Genomic DNA, 14,070 nt, shown 5'->3' with positions numbered 1-14,070 from the left:
GGACTTAGAAAATATTCGGCCGTACGCGGCGCGTCTCGGCGCTTCGAACAGCTCCGGTGTCCCCATTATTTTCGATTTACGGCTAAAATAAATTTTTCTAATTTTTTTCAATAACATATTCTTGCTTAAATAACTTTTTTACATAGGGATTAAGCATTTAGAACGATACATTGTTTAAAATAATGGCACTTTACTCTTGACATTTTACGGTTTTTTCAATTTTCTGAAAAATCCTATCATTAGATTTTTTTAAAAATACGATATTCTTGCTTAACTAACGTTTCTACATAGGGATTAAGCATTTAGAACGAAATCTAATGTCAGAAAATGGCACTTTACTCTTGACATTTTTCGGTTTTTTCAATTTTCTGGAAAATCCTATCATTAGATTTTTTTAAAAATACGATATTCTTGCTTAACTAACGTTTTTACATAGGGATTAAGCATTTAGAACGAAATCTAATGTAGGAAAATGGTACTTTACTCTTGACCGGTACGTTGGGACTTTGAAAATATTCGGGCGTTCCAATCGCTCGTCTGTTGCATCATAGCGCGTCTCGGCGCAATCGACCGATTCGCTCGACCCATTATTTTCGATTTACGGCTAAAATAAATTTTTCTCATTTTATTCAATAACATATTCTTGCTTAGATAACTTTTTTACATAGGGATTAAGCATTTAGAACGATATAATGTTTAAAATAAGGGCACTTTACTCTTGACATTTTACGGTTTTTTCAATTTTCTGAAAAATCCTACCATTAGATTTTTTTAAAAATACGATATTCTTGCTTAACTAACGTTTCTACATAGGGATTAAGCATTTAGAACGAAATCTAATGTCAGAAAATGGCACTTTACTCTTGACATTTTTCGGTTTTTTCAATTTTCTGGAAAATCCTATCATTAGATTTTTTTAAAAATACGATATTCTTGCTTAACTAACGTTTTTACATAGGGATTAAGCATTTAGAACGAAATCTAATGTAGGAAAATGGTACTTTACTCTTGATCGGTACGTTGGGACTTAGAAAATATTCGGCCGTACGCGGCGCGTCTCGGCGCTTCGAACAGCTCCGGTGTCCCCATTATTTTCGATTTACGGCTAAAATAAATTTTTCTAATTTTTTTCAATAACATATTCTTGCTTAAATAACTTTTTTACATAGGGATTAAGCATTTAGAACGATACATTGTTTAAAATAATGGCACTTTACTCTTGACATTTTACGGCTTTTTCAATTTTCTGAAAAATCCTATCATTAGATTTTTTTAAAAATACGATATTCTTGCTTAACTAACGTTTCTACATAGGGATTAAGCATTTAGAACGAAATCTAATGTCAGAAAATGGCACTTTACTCTTGACATTTTTCGGTTTTTTCAATTTTCTGGAAAATCCTATCATTAGATTTTTTTAAAAATACGATATTCTTGCTTAACTAACGTTTTTACATAGGGATTAAGCATTTAGAACGAAATCTAATGTAGGAAAATGGTACTTTACTCTTGATCGGTACGTTGGGACTTAGAAAATATTCGGCCGTACGCGGCGCGTCTCGGCGCTTCGAACAGCTCCGGTGTCCCCATTATTTTCGATTTACGGCTAAAATAAATTTTTCTAATTTTTTTCAATAACATATTCTTGCTTAAATAACTTTTTTACATAGGGATTAAGCATTTAGAACGATACATTGTTTAAAATAATGGCACTTTACTCTTGACATTTTACGGTTTTTTCAATTTTCTGAAAAATCCTATCATTAGATTTTTTTAAAAATACGATATTCTTGCTTAACTAACGTTTCTACATAGGGATTAAGCATTTAGAACGAAATCTAATGTCAGAAAATGGCACTTTACTCTTGACATTTTTCGGTTTTTTCAATTTTCTGGAAAATCCTATCATTAGATTTTTTTAAAAATACGATATTCTTGCTTAACTAACGTTTTTACATAGGGATTAAGCATTTAGAACGAAATCTAATGTAGGAAAATGGTACTTTACTCTTGATCGGTACGTTGGGACTTAGAAAATATTCGGCCGTACGCGGCGCGTCTCGGCGCTTCGAACAGCTCCGGTGTCCCCATTATTTTCGATTTACGGCTAAAATAAATTTTTCTAATTTTTTTCAATAACATATTCTTGCTTAAATAACTTTTTTACATAGGGATTAAGCATTTAGAACGATACATTGTTTAAAATAATGGCACTTTACTCTTGACATTTTACGGTTTTTTCAATTTTCTGAAAAATCCTATCATTAGATTTTTTTAAAAATACGATATTCTTGCTTAACTAACGTTTCTACATAGGGATTAAGCATTTAGAACGAAATCTAATGTCAGAAAATGGCACTTTACTCTTGACATTTTTCGGTTTTTTCAATTTTCTGGAAAATCCTATCATTAGATTTTTTTAAAAATACGATATTCTTGCTTAACTAACGTTTTTACATAGGGATTAAGCATTTAGAACGAAATCTAATGTAGGAAAATGGTACTTTACTCTTGACCGGTACGTTGGGACTTTGAAAATATTCGGGCGTTCCAATCGCTCGTCTGTTGCATCATAGCGCGTCTCGGCGCAATCGACCGATTCGCTCGACCCATTATTTTCGATTTACGGCTAAAATAAATTTTTCTCATTTTATTCAATAACATATTCTTGCTTAGATAACTTTTTTACATAGGGATTAAGCATTTAGAACGATATAATGTTTAAAATAAGGGCACTTTACTCTTGACATTTTACGGTTTTTTCAATTTTCTGAAAAATCCTATCATTAGATTTTTTTAAAAATACGATAATCTTGCATAACTAACGTTTCTACATAGGGATTAAGCATTTAGAACGAAATCTAATGTCAGAAAATGGCACTTTACTCTTGACATTTTTCGGTTTTTTCAATTTTCTGGAAAATCCTATCATTAGATTTTTTTTAAAATACGATATTCTTGCTTAACTAACGTTTTTACATAGGGATTAAGCATTTAGAACGAAATCTAATGTAGGAAAATGGTACTTTACTCTTGACCGGTACGTTGGGACTTTGAAAATATTCGGGCGTTCCAATCGCTCGTCTGTTGCATCATAGCGCGTCTCGGCGCAATCGACCGATTCGCTCGACCCATTATTTTCGATTTACGGCTAAAATAAATTTTTCTCATTTTATTCAATAACATATTCTTGCTTAGATAACTTTTTTACATAGGGATTAAGCATTTAGAACGATATAATGTTTAAAATAAGGGCACTTTACTCTTGACATTTTACGGTTTTTTCAATTTTCTGAAAAATCCTACCATTAGATTTTTTTAAAAATACGATATTCTTGCTTAACTAACGTTTCTACATAGGGATTAAGCATTTAGAACGAAATCTAATGTCAGAAAATGGCACTTTACTCTTGACATTTTTCGGTTTTTTCAATTTTCTGGAAAATCCTATCATTAGATTTTTTTTAAAATACGATATTCTTGCTTAACTAACGTTTTTACATAGGGATTAAGCATTTAGAACGAAATCTAATGTAGGAAAATGGTACTTTACTCTTGACCGGTACGTTGGGACTTTGAAAATATTCGGGCGTTCCAATCGCTCGTCTGTTGCATCATAGCGCGTCTCGGCGCAATCGACCGATTCGCTCGACCCATTATTTTCGATTTACGGCTAAAATAAATTTTTCTCATTTTATTCAATAACATATTCTTGCTTAGATAACTTTTTTACATAGGGATTAAGCATTTAGAACGATATAATGTTTAAAATAAGGGCACTTTACTCTTGACATTTTACGGTTTTTTCAATTTTCTGAAAAATCCTACCATTAGATTTTTTTAAAAATACGATATTCTTGCTTAACTAACGTTTCTACATAGGGATTAAGCATTTAGAACGAAATCTAATGTCAGAAAATGGCACTTTACTCTTGACATTTTTCGGTTTTTTCAATTTTCTGGAAAATCCTATCATTAGATTTTTTTAAAAATACGATATTCTTGCTTAACTAACGTTTTTACAAAGGGATTAAGCATTTAGAACGAAATCTAATGTAGGAAAATGGTACTTTACTCTTGATCGGTACGTTGGGACTTTGAAAATATTCGGGCGTTCCAATCGCTCGTCTGTTGCATCATAGCGCGTCTCGGCGCAATCGACCGATTCGCTCGACCCATTATTTTCGATTTACGGCTAAAATAAATTTTTCTCATTTTATTCAATAACATATTCTTGCTTAGATAACTTTTTTACATAGGGATTAAGCATTTAGAACGATATAATGTTTAAAATAAGGGCACTTTACTCTTGACATTTTACGGTTTTTTCAATTTTCTGAAAAATCCTACCATTAGATTTTTTTAAAAATACGATATTCTTGCTTAACTAACGTTTCTACATAGGGATTAAGCATTTAGAACGAAATCTAATGTCAGAAAATGGCACTTTACTCTTGACATTTTTCGGTTTTTTCAATTTTCTGGAAAATCCTATCATTAGATTTTTTTAAAAATACGATATTCTTGCTTAACTAACGTTTTTACATAGGGATTAAGCATTTAGAACGAAATCTAATGTAGGAAAATGGTACTTTACTCTTGACCGGTACGTTGGGACTTAGAAAATATTCGGCCGTACGCGGCGCGTCTCGGCGCTTCGAACAGCTCCGGTGTCCCCATTATTTTCGATTTACGGCTAAAATAAATTTTTCTAATTTTTTTCAATAACATATTCTTGCTTAAATAACTTTTTTACATAGGGATTAAGCATTTAGAACGATACATTGTTTAAAATAATGGCACTTTACTCTTGACATTTTACGGTTTTTTCAATTTTCTGAAAAATCCTATCATTAGATTTTTTTAAAAATACGATATTCTTGCTTAACTAACGTTTCTACATAGGGATTAAGCATTTAGAACGAAATCTAATGTCAGAAAATGGCACTTTACTCTTGACATTTTTCGGTTTTTTCAATTTTCTGGAAAATCCTATCATTAGATTTTTTTAAAAATACGATATTCTTGCTTAACTAACGTTTTTACAAAGGGATTAAGCATTTAGAACGAAATCTAATGTAGGAAAATGGTACTTTACTCTTGATCGGTACGTTGGGACTTTGAAAATATTCGGGCGTTCCAATCGCTCGTCTGTTGCATCATAGCGCGTCTCGGCGCAATCGACCGATTCGCTCGACCCATTATTTTCGATTTACGGCTAAAATAAATTTTTCTCATTTTATTCAATAACATATTCTTGCTTAGATAACTTTTTTACATAGGGATTAAGCATTTAGAACGATATAATGTTTAAAATAAGGGCACTTTACTCTTGACATTTTACGGTTTTTTCAATTTTCTGAAAAATCCTACCATTAGATTTTTTTAAAAATACGATATTCTTGCTTAACTAACGTTTCTACATAGGGATTAAGCATTTAGAACGAAATCTAATGTCAGAAAATGGCACTTTACTCTTGACATTTTTCGGTTTTTTCAATTTTCTGGAAAATCCTATCATTAGATTTTTTTAAAAATACGATATTCTTGCTTAACTAACGTTTTTACATAGGGATTAAGCATTTAGAACGAAATCTAATGTAGGAAAATGGTACTTTACTCTTGACCGGTACGTTGGGACTTTGAAAATATTCGGGCGTTCCAATCGCTCGTCTGTTGCATCATAGCGCGTCTCGGCGCAATCGACCGATTCGCTCGACCCATTATTTTCGATTTACGGCTAAAATAAATTTTTCTCATTTTATTCAATAACATATTCTTGCTTAGATAACTTTTTTACATAGGGATTAAGCATTTAGAACGATATAATGTTTAAAATAAGGGCACTTTACTCTTGACATTTTACGGTTTTTTCAATTTTCTGAAAAATCCTATCATTAGATTTTTTTAAAAATACGATAATCTTGCATAACTAACGTTTCTACATAGGGATTAAGCATTTAGAACGAAATCTAATGTCAGAAAATGGCACTTTACTCTTGACATTTTTCGGTTTTTTCAATTTTCTGGAAAATCCTATCATTAGATTTTTTTTAAAATACGATATTCTTGCTTAACTAACGTTTTTACATAGGGATTAAGCATTTAGAACGAAATCTAATGTAGGAAAATGGTACTTTACTCTTGACCGGTACGTTGGGACTTTGAAAATATTCGGGCGTTCCAATCGCTCGTCTGTTGCATCATAGCGCGTCTCGGCGCAATCGACCGATTCGCTCGACCCATTATTTTCGATTTACGGCTAAAATAAATTTTTCTCATTTTATTCAATAACATATTCTTGCTTAGATAACTTTTTTACATAGGGATTAAGCATTTAGAACGATATAATGTTTAAAATAAGGGCACTTTACTCTTGACATTTTACGGTTTTTTCAATTTTCTGAAAAATCCTACCATTAGATTTTTTTAAAAATACGATATTCTTGCTTAACTAACGTTTCTACATAGGGATTAAGCATTTAGAACGAAATCTAATGTCAGAAAATGGCACTTTACTCTTGACATTTTTCGGTTTTTTCAATTTTCTGGAAAATCCTATCATTAGATTTTTTTTAAAATACGATATTCTTGCTTAACTAACGTTTTTACATAGGGATTAAGCATTTAGAACGAAATCTAATGTAGGAAAATGGTACTTTACTCTTGACCGGTACGTTGGGACTTTGAAAATATTCGGGCGTTCCAATCGCTCGTCTGTTGCATCATAGCGCGTCTCGGCGCAATCGACCGATTCGCTCGACCCATTATTTTCGATTTACGGCTAAAATAAATTTTTCTCATTTTATTCAATAACATATTCTTGCTTAGATAACTTTTTTACATAGGGATTAAGCATTTAGAACGATATAATGTTTAAAATAAGGGCACTTTACTCTTGACATTTTACGGTTTTTTCAATTTTCTGAAAAATCCTATCATTAGATTTTTTTAAAAATACGATAATCTTGCTTAACTAACGTTTCTACATAGGGATTAAGCATTTAGAACGAAATCTAATGTCAGAAAATGGCACTTTACTCTTGACATTTTTCGGTTTTTTCAATTTTCTGGAAAATCCTATCATTAGATTTTTTTTAAAATACGATATTCTTGCTTAACTAACGTTTTTACATAGGGATTAAGCATTTAGAACGAAATCTAATGTAGGAAAATGGTACTTTACTCTTGACCGGTACGTTGGGACTTTGAAAATATTCGGGCGTTCCAATCGCTCGTCTGTTGCATCATAGCGCGTCTCGGCGCAATCGACCGATTCGCTCGACCCATTATTTTCGATTTACGGCTAAAATAAATTTTTCTCATTTTATTCAATAACATATTCTTGCTTAGATAACTTTTTTACATAGGGATTAAGCATTTAGAACGATATAATGTTTAAAATAAGGGCACTTTACTCTTGACATTTTACGGTTTTTTCAATTTTCTGAAAAATCCTACCATTAGATTTTTTTAAAAATACGATATTCTTGCTTAACTAACGTTTCTACATAGGGATTAAGCATTTAGAACGAAATCTAATGTCAGAAAATGGCACTTTACTCTTGACATTTTTCGGTTTTTTCAATTTTCTGGAAAATCCTATCATTAGATTTTTTTAAAAATACGATATTCTTGCTTAACTAACGTTTTTACATAGGGATTAAGCATTTAGAACGAAATCTAATGTAGGAAAATGGTACTTTACTCTTGATCGGTACGTTGGGACTTAGAAAATATTCGGCCGTACGCGGCGCGTCTCGGCGCTTCGAACAGCTCCGGTGTCCCCATTATTTTCGATTTACGGCTAAAATAAATTTTTCTAATTTTTTTCAATAACATATTCTTGCTTAAATAACTTTTTTACATAGGGATTAAGCATTTAGAACGATACATTGTTTAAAATAATGGCACTTTACTCTTGACATTTTACGGTTTTTTCAATTTTCTGAAAAATCCTATCATTAGATTTTTTTAAAAATACGATATTCTTGCTTAACTAACGTTTCTACATAGGGATTAAGCATTTAGAACGAAATCTAATGTCAGAAAATGGCACTTTACTCTTGACATTTTTCGGTTTTTTCAATTTTCTGGAAAATCCTATCATTAGATTTTTTTAAAAATACGATATTCTTGCTTAACTAACGTTTTTACATAGGGATTAAGCATTTAGAACGAAATCTAATGTAGGAAAATGGTACTTTACTCTTGATCGGTACGTTGGGACTTAGAAAATATTCGGCCGTACGCGGCGCGTCTCGGCGCTTCGAACAGCTCCGGTGTCCCCATTATTTTCGATTTACGGCTAAAATAAATTTTTCTAATTTTTTTCGATTACATATTCTTGCTTAAATAACTTTTTTACATAGGGATTAAGCATTTAGAACGACATGTTGTTTAAAATAATGGTACTTTACTCTTGTGATTTTTCGGTTTTTTTTGATTATTTTGAAAAATAAATTTTTGTAATTTTTTTAAATGCGATATTCGTGATCAGTGAACGATTTCACATATGGATTAAGCATTTAGAATCGTGCGGACGCGTTATTAAAAAAGTTTACTCGATGCGATGGGACTTTAAAAAGTTTGTGAAAATTTTCATATTGGGAAAAAATGTGTAATTTTTTGTCTAGTTTACGGTAGTGTAATTTATTTTAATGTTTACTATAAAAATTTTTTTCGTTCGTTCACGCGCTATGTTACAACAGCACGGCCGGGCGGTCTGTTGCCGCAGCGGTTTACACTCATAAGCGCGCGTGCTATTCGGCCGGCGGCGCCGGCGTCCTTGCCGGCCGTTCGGTATCTATAAGAGATACACGGTCCGTGCGAGGCGGACGGAGCAGAGCGGGTTTTGGGCCAATTCTACGATCTCGGTCGAGAAGCTGTCTCAGAGCTCCTTCGGGGCTTCGGTCCTGACTGTTTCGTGCCGTTTACGTTACGGACTTTTCTCCACACAGCGTGGCCACGGGTCGGTGTCTTTGACCGAATGGCCCATATGTGGCAAGCCCTACGGGGTTGGTTACCCGTATGCACTTTGTATGTATACTCGTACTCACTGAGCAATCGACTCTTCTGTCCGAGCGATGGAAAAATTTTTTAAAATGCATCTGTAAGATTTGGAAGCAAATCGTACCAATTGAAAACTGTGGCTAAAATGAAATAGCCCAGTGGAGAGAGAAAACTATCAAAAAACTGATTTTTTAAATCAAGAGGTGTCAGAAATCGAAATGCCTAGCGCGAGCGGAAGAACACGCTTTCTCGCCAGTCCAGCATGTGTCCTGTCCGTTCTTCCTCGGCTTGCCGATTTTGCCCAGATCAGAGGTTTCGTGCTTCCGGCGGTCAGAAGATCAGCGTGAGCGTACGCGCTTCCACGACTATGGCATCACCCATGTACTTTTTCCTTTGAATATATTTGAGTACATAAAAAATATTAAAACATATAGAGAGAACTGTGTCTTGGATCTTAAAAATTTGTCAATAGCGATGATATATTATTACTTAACTTGAAGTATTTGTACGTTTTAGCTGGGACGTACATTTATCTTACAAGATGTTAATAGCGAGACTCTTGAAGATAAAATTATCTTGTGATTTTATGAAGGCAAAGATAGAAACGTACGAAGCTGGCGTACGTAGAAAAATGTGATTTTATGATAGAACAAAAATATAATACGTACGTTTTTGGGCGTACGGTAAAATATCTGTATGGTAGAAAAATGAAAGAAATTGAGCGTTAAAGAAGATATGTTACAAGCGCGGAATGTGGCAAAACTTGTACATATTTGAAAGAGAAAAATGGTGTGTCGACCTGACATATATATATGAAACAGGCGACGATGGAAAAGGATTTAAATTTTGTCCATTTTATATATACATATTGTATAGTTCCCTGGTTGATCCTGCCAGTAGTCATATGCTTGTCTCAAAGATTAAGCCATGCATGTCTCAGTACATGCCGTATTAAGGTGAAACCGCGAATGGCTCATTAAATCAGTTATGGTTTCTTAGATCGTACTAAAATTTACTTGGATAACTGTGGTAATTCTAGAGCTAATACATGCAAAACAGAGTTCCGACCAGAGATGGTAGGAACGCTTTTATTAGATCAAAACCAATCGGTGGCGGGTGTTTACACTCGTCCATCGTTTGCTTTGGTGACTCTGAATAACTTTGTGCTGATCGCATGGTCTTATAGCACCGGCGACGCATCTTTCAAATGTCTGCCTTATCAACTGTCGATGGTAGGTTCTGCGCCTACCATGGTTGTAACGGGTAACGGGGAATCAGGGTTCGATTCCGGAGAGGGAGCCTGAGAAACGGCTACCACATCCAAGGAAGGCAGCAGGCGCGCAAATTACCCACTCCCGGCACGGGGAGGTAGTGACGAAAAATAACGATACGGGACTCATCCGAGGCCCCGTAATCGGAATGAGTACACTTTAAATCCTTTAACGAGGATCCATTGGAGGGCAAGTCTGGTGCCAGCAGCCGCGGTAATTCCAGCTCCAATAGCGTATATTAAAGTTGTTGCGGTTAAAAAGCTCGTAGTTGAATCTGTGTGTCACAGTGTCGGTTCATCGCTCGCGGTGTTTAACTGGCATTATGTGGTACGTCCTACCGGTGGGCTTTGCTCTTCACGGGGCGGTCCAACTAATATCCCATCGCGGTGCTCTTCACTGAGTGTCGAGGTGGGCCGGTACGTTTACTTTGAACAAATTAGAGTGCTCAAAGCAGGCTACCTTCGCCTGAATACTGTGTGCATGGAATAATGGAATAGGACCTCGGTTCTATTTTGTTGGTTTTCGGAACCCCGAGGTAATGATTAATAGGGACAGATGGGGGCATTCGTATTGCGACGTTAGAGGTGAAATTCTTGGATCGTCGCAAGACGGACAGAAGCGAAAGCATTTGCCAAAAATGTTTTCATTAATCAAGAACGAAAGTTAGAGGTTCGAAGGCGATCAGATACCGCCCTAGTTCTAACCATAAACGATGCCAGCTAGCGATCCGCCGAAGTTCCTACGATGACTCGGCGGGCAGCTTCCGGGAAACCAAAGCTTTTGGGTTCCGGGGGAAGTATGGTTGCAAAGCTGAAACTTAAAGGAATTGACGGAAGGGCACCACCAGGAGTGGAGCCTGCGGCTTAATTTGACTCAACACGGGAAACCTCACCAGGCCCGGACACCGGAAGGATTGACAGATTGATAGCTCTTTCTTGATTCGGTGGGTGGTGGTGCATGGCCGTTCTTAGTTGGTGGAGCGATTTGTCTGGTTAATTCCGATAACGAACGAGACTCTAGCCTGCTAAATAGACGTAATTATGGTATCTCGAAGGCTCTCGGCTTCTGCCGGTGGGGTTTTTACTACCAACGTACAAACAAATCTTCTTAGAGGGACAGGCGGCTTCTAGCCGCACGAGATTGAGCAATAACAGGTCTGTGATGCCCTTAGATGTTCTGGGCCGCACGCGCGCTACACTGAAGGAATCAGCGTGTGTTCCCTGGCCGAAAGGCCCGGGTAACCCGCTGAACCTCCTTCGTGCTAGGGATTGGGGCTTGCAATTATTCCCCATGAACGAGGAATTCCCAGTAAGCGCGAGTCATAAGCTCGCGTTGATTACGTCCCTGCCCTTTGTACACACCGCCCGTCGCTACTACCGATTGAATGATTTAGTGAGGTCTTCGGACTGGTGCGCGGCAATGTTTCGGCATTGCCGATGATGCCGGGAAGATGACCAAACTTGATTATTTAGAGGAAGTAAAAGTCGTAACAAGGTTTCCGTAGGTGAACCTGCGGAAGGATCATTACAATGTTCCAATATATCTCAAAGAGAGAGGAGAGGAGGAGAGAAAATGAATTCGATTAGTTTGTGGATAAGAATTCATATAAAAAAAAAAGATATTGTTGAGCCCGCCAGATCATTCGTGCGTGATTTACACGGCCAGACGTGTGTACTACACGTATTAGGCCTTTGATCTGCGTTGCGTAGGCCACAACAAATCTTTCAAAGAGAGAGAGATATATGTGTTGTTGGGGTTTGTGATTATGAAGGTGCCCCAACGCACAAAAATATATAAAAATGTACAAAGTTGGGATGTGGTGTGGTGGAGAAGAGTTGGGCCCGACCAGATCATTCGTGCGTGATTTACACGGCAGACGTGTGTACTACACGTATTAGGCCTTTGATCTGCGTTGCGTAGGCCATCTTCCTTCCAAGACACACACGTGTTGGGGTTTGTGTGATTTTATGATAGTGCCTCAACACGGAAAAATAAGCGTACGAGAAGAGTTGGGCCCGACCAGATCATTCGTGCGTGATTTATACACGGCCAGACGCGTATTATATTACACGTATTAGGCCTTTGATCTGCGTTGCGTAGGCCATCTTCTCGATAGAGAGAAAGCCAATGTATTCTTTTTTCTTTCTTTACACACACACACACACAGTTGTAGTAGGACAGGGAGGGATGCGAGCGTGCTAATCACGCTTCCTCAAGTCTTCGCTGTGGTGTAAAAAAAAAAAAGAAAAAAAGGAATCGTTGGGAAAGTCCAAAGGACGAAAATATCGGGCAGTCTGAAGATAACTTAATGCTCGTTTACATTGGTATCAAGAGAGACCGGCTTGTGTAGCTCGTTTCAATGCTGTGTCGTTGTCATTGACACCCTACTCTGTTGCGCGCTAGTGGCAGCATGAGCGTGGGACGTATATATATATGACACCCAGCTAGAGCCGGCCGTGAGTCCGTCCGGTGTAAATAACGACGAAAGGAGAGAGAAACTTTTCGAATCCAGTATCGGGTTGATAATTGTCCAGTTTGAATATCCATATCCCCGTCGTTTTTGGAGGTGATATACTCTCTGTGTTTCTTCGATAGAAGGCTTTTCAATGTTCTATTCGCTCCGACCGTCGAACTTGCAAGAAAACAGTGGTTTTGGATTTGCTCGTACATATATATATGGTTTCGACGGAAATATCTCGTTCTTTAAGGGACAATTATGTCGTTGTACGACGACTCCCGAATCTCCTTCGCGCGCTGGTTGGAGCTCTTCGGGTATCGGCTTGTTCCGAAATATAACACAAAAATGTGGTGGATAGCAAATACACATTATATATATATGAGAGAATAAAAGGGAAAAATTACCCTGAACGGTGGATCACTTGGCTCGTGGGTCGATGAAGAACGCAGCTAATTGCGCGTCAACGTGTGAACTGCAGGACACATGAACATCGACATTTCGAACGCACATTGCGGTCCACGGATACAATTCCTGGACCACGCCTGGCTGAGGGTCGTTTACGTACTTATAAACTGCTTGCGTTGATGGCACTTGTTGCCTATATACGTACGAGCGAATGGTGGGCGCTTCGTCGGCGTTTGTCGCGGTCCTATGAATATTGAGAAATTTTACGTACGTCTAACAGTCTTCGAGAGAGATGGAAATCGTGTTCGAACTAGCGTGAGTGTGGAAGGCGGTGTCGTGTGTCGTATATGTTTTATATACGTCCGCCCGTCTGAAACACCGCTTCGAAGCGGTGACAAAATCTTTTTCGGGACGATTCGTATTCGTAGAACTATCGAGATTTCACTGGTACATTTTCAACGCGCTCCCGACGTCGCCTGAAATGAAACGAGATGGGTTTAACCCACGAAAGCGTACTACACGAGTCTGTCCTATGTGAAGACTGTGTACAGAGATCGAACGAACGCATGAAAGAAATTGAACGAAAGAACACATAACCCGCAAAAATATAGAGTAGAATTGTGACCGTTGCTTCGAATTTGAATTTATATGTATATATATATCATAGCCCCAGGGAGTGGAACCTATGAGTGTGGAAGGATGTCTCTTACCGTTATGTTGCCAGAGGAAAAAAAGTCTCTCTCTTCGTACGACACATTTGTGTACGAATTGTATCGATGGCTATATAGATCCGATGTTGCACATATTCTGAGTAAAGAACACCCCACCCGGGTTACCGTCCTAAAACTCTTCTATTGGTGTGGCTATGATGTGTGTGTGTCAACGCAATCGCGAGTCTGGTTCTACGGAAAACCGTTTGTCGGT

The 14,070-nt window shown here is 37.1% G+C and overlaps 2 non-coding genes across 2 annotated transcripts; both read left to right on the top strand.

Moving 5' to 3' along the window:
- The first annotated feature begins 9,889 nt into the window (after window positions 1–9,889).
- Window positions 9,890–11,810, top strand: LOC143263202 (small subunit ribosomal RNA). The gene has a single exon (XR_013036734.1). It is a non-coding gene; the product is annotated as a small subunit ribosomal RNA (ribosomal RNA).
- Window positions 11,811–13,142: 1,332 nt separating this feature from the next.
- Window positions 13,143–13,297, top strand: LOC143263199 (5.8S ribosomal RNA). Its single transcript, XR_013036731.1, has one exon. It is a non-coding gene; the product is annotated as a 5.8S ribosomal RNA (ribosomal RNA).
- Window positions 13,298–14,070: the final 773 nt, after the last annotated feature.

This window comes from Megalopta genalis, unplaced genomic scaffold (genome assembly GCF_051020955.1).
Source record: "Megalopta genalis isolate 19385.01 unplaced genomic scaffold, iyMegGena1_principal scaffold0379, whole genome shotgun sequence".
Taxonomy (NCBI): domain Eukaryota; kingdom Metazoa; phylum Arthropoda; class Insecta; order Hymenoptera; family Halictidae; genus Megalopta; species Megalopta genalis.
This window is presented reverse-complemented; position numbering and strand designations above follow the sequence as displayed.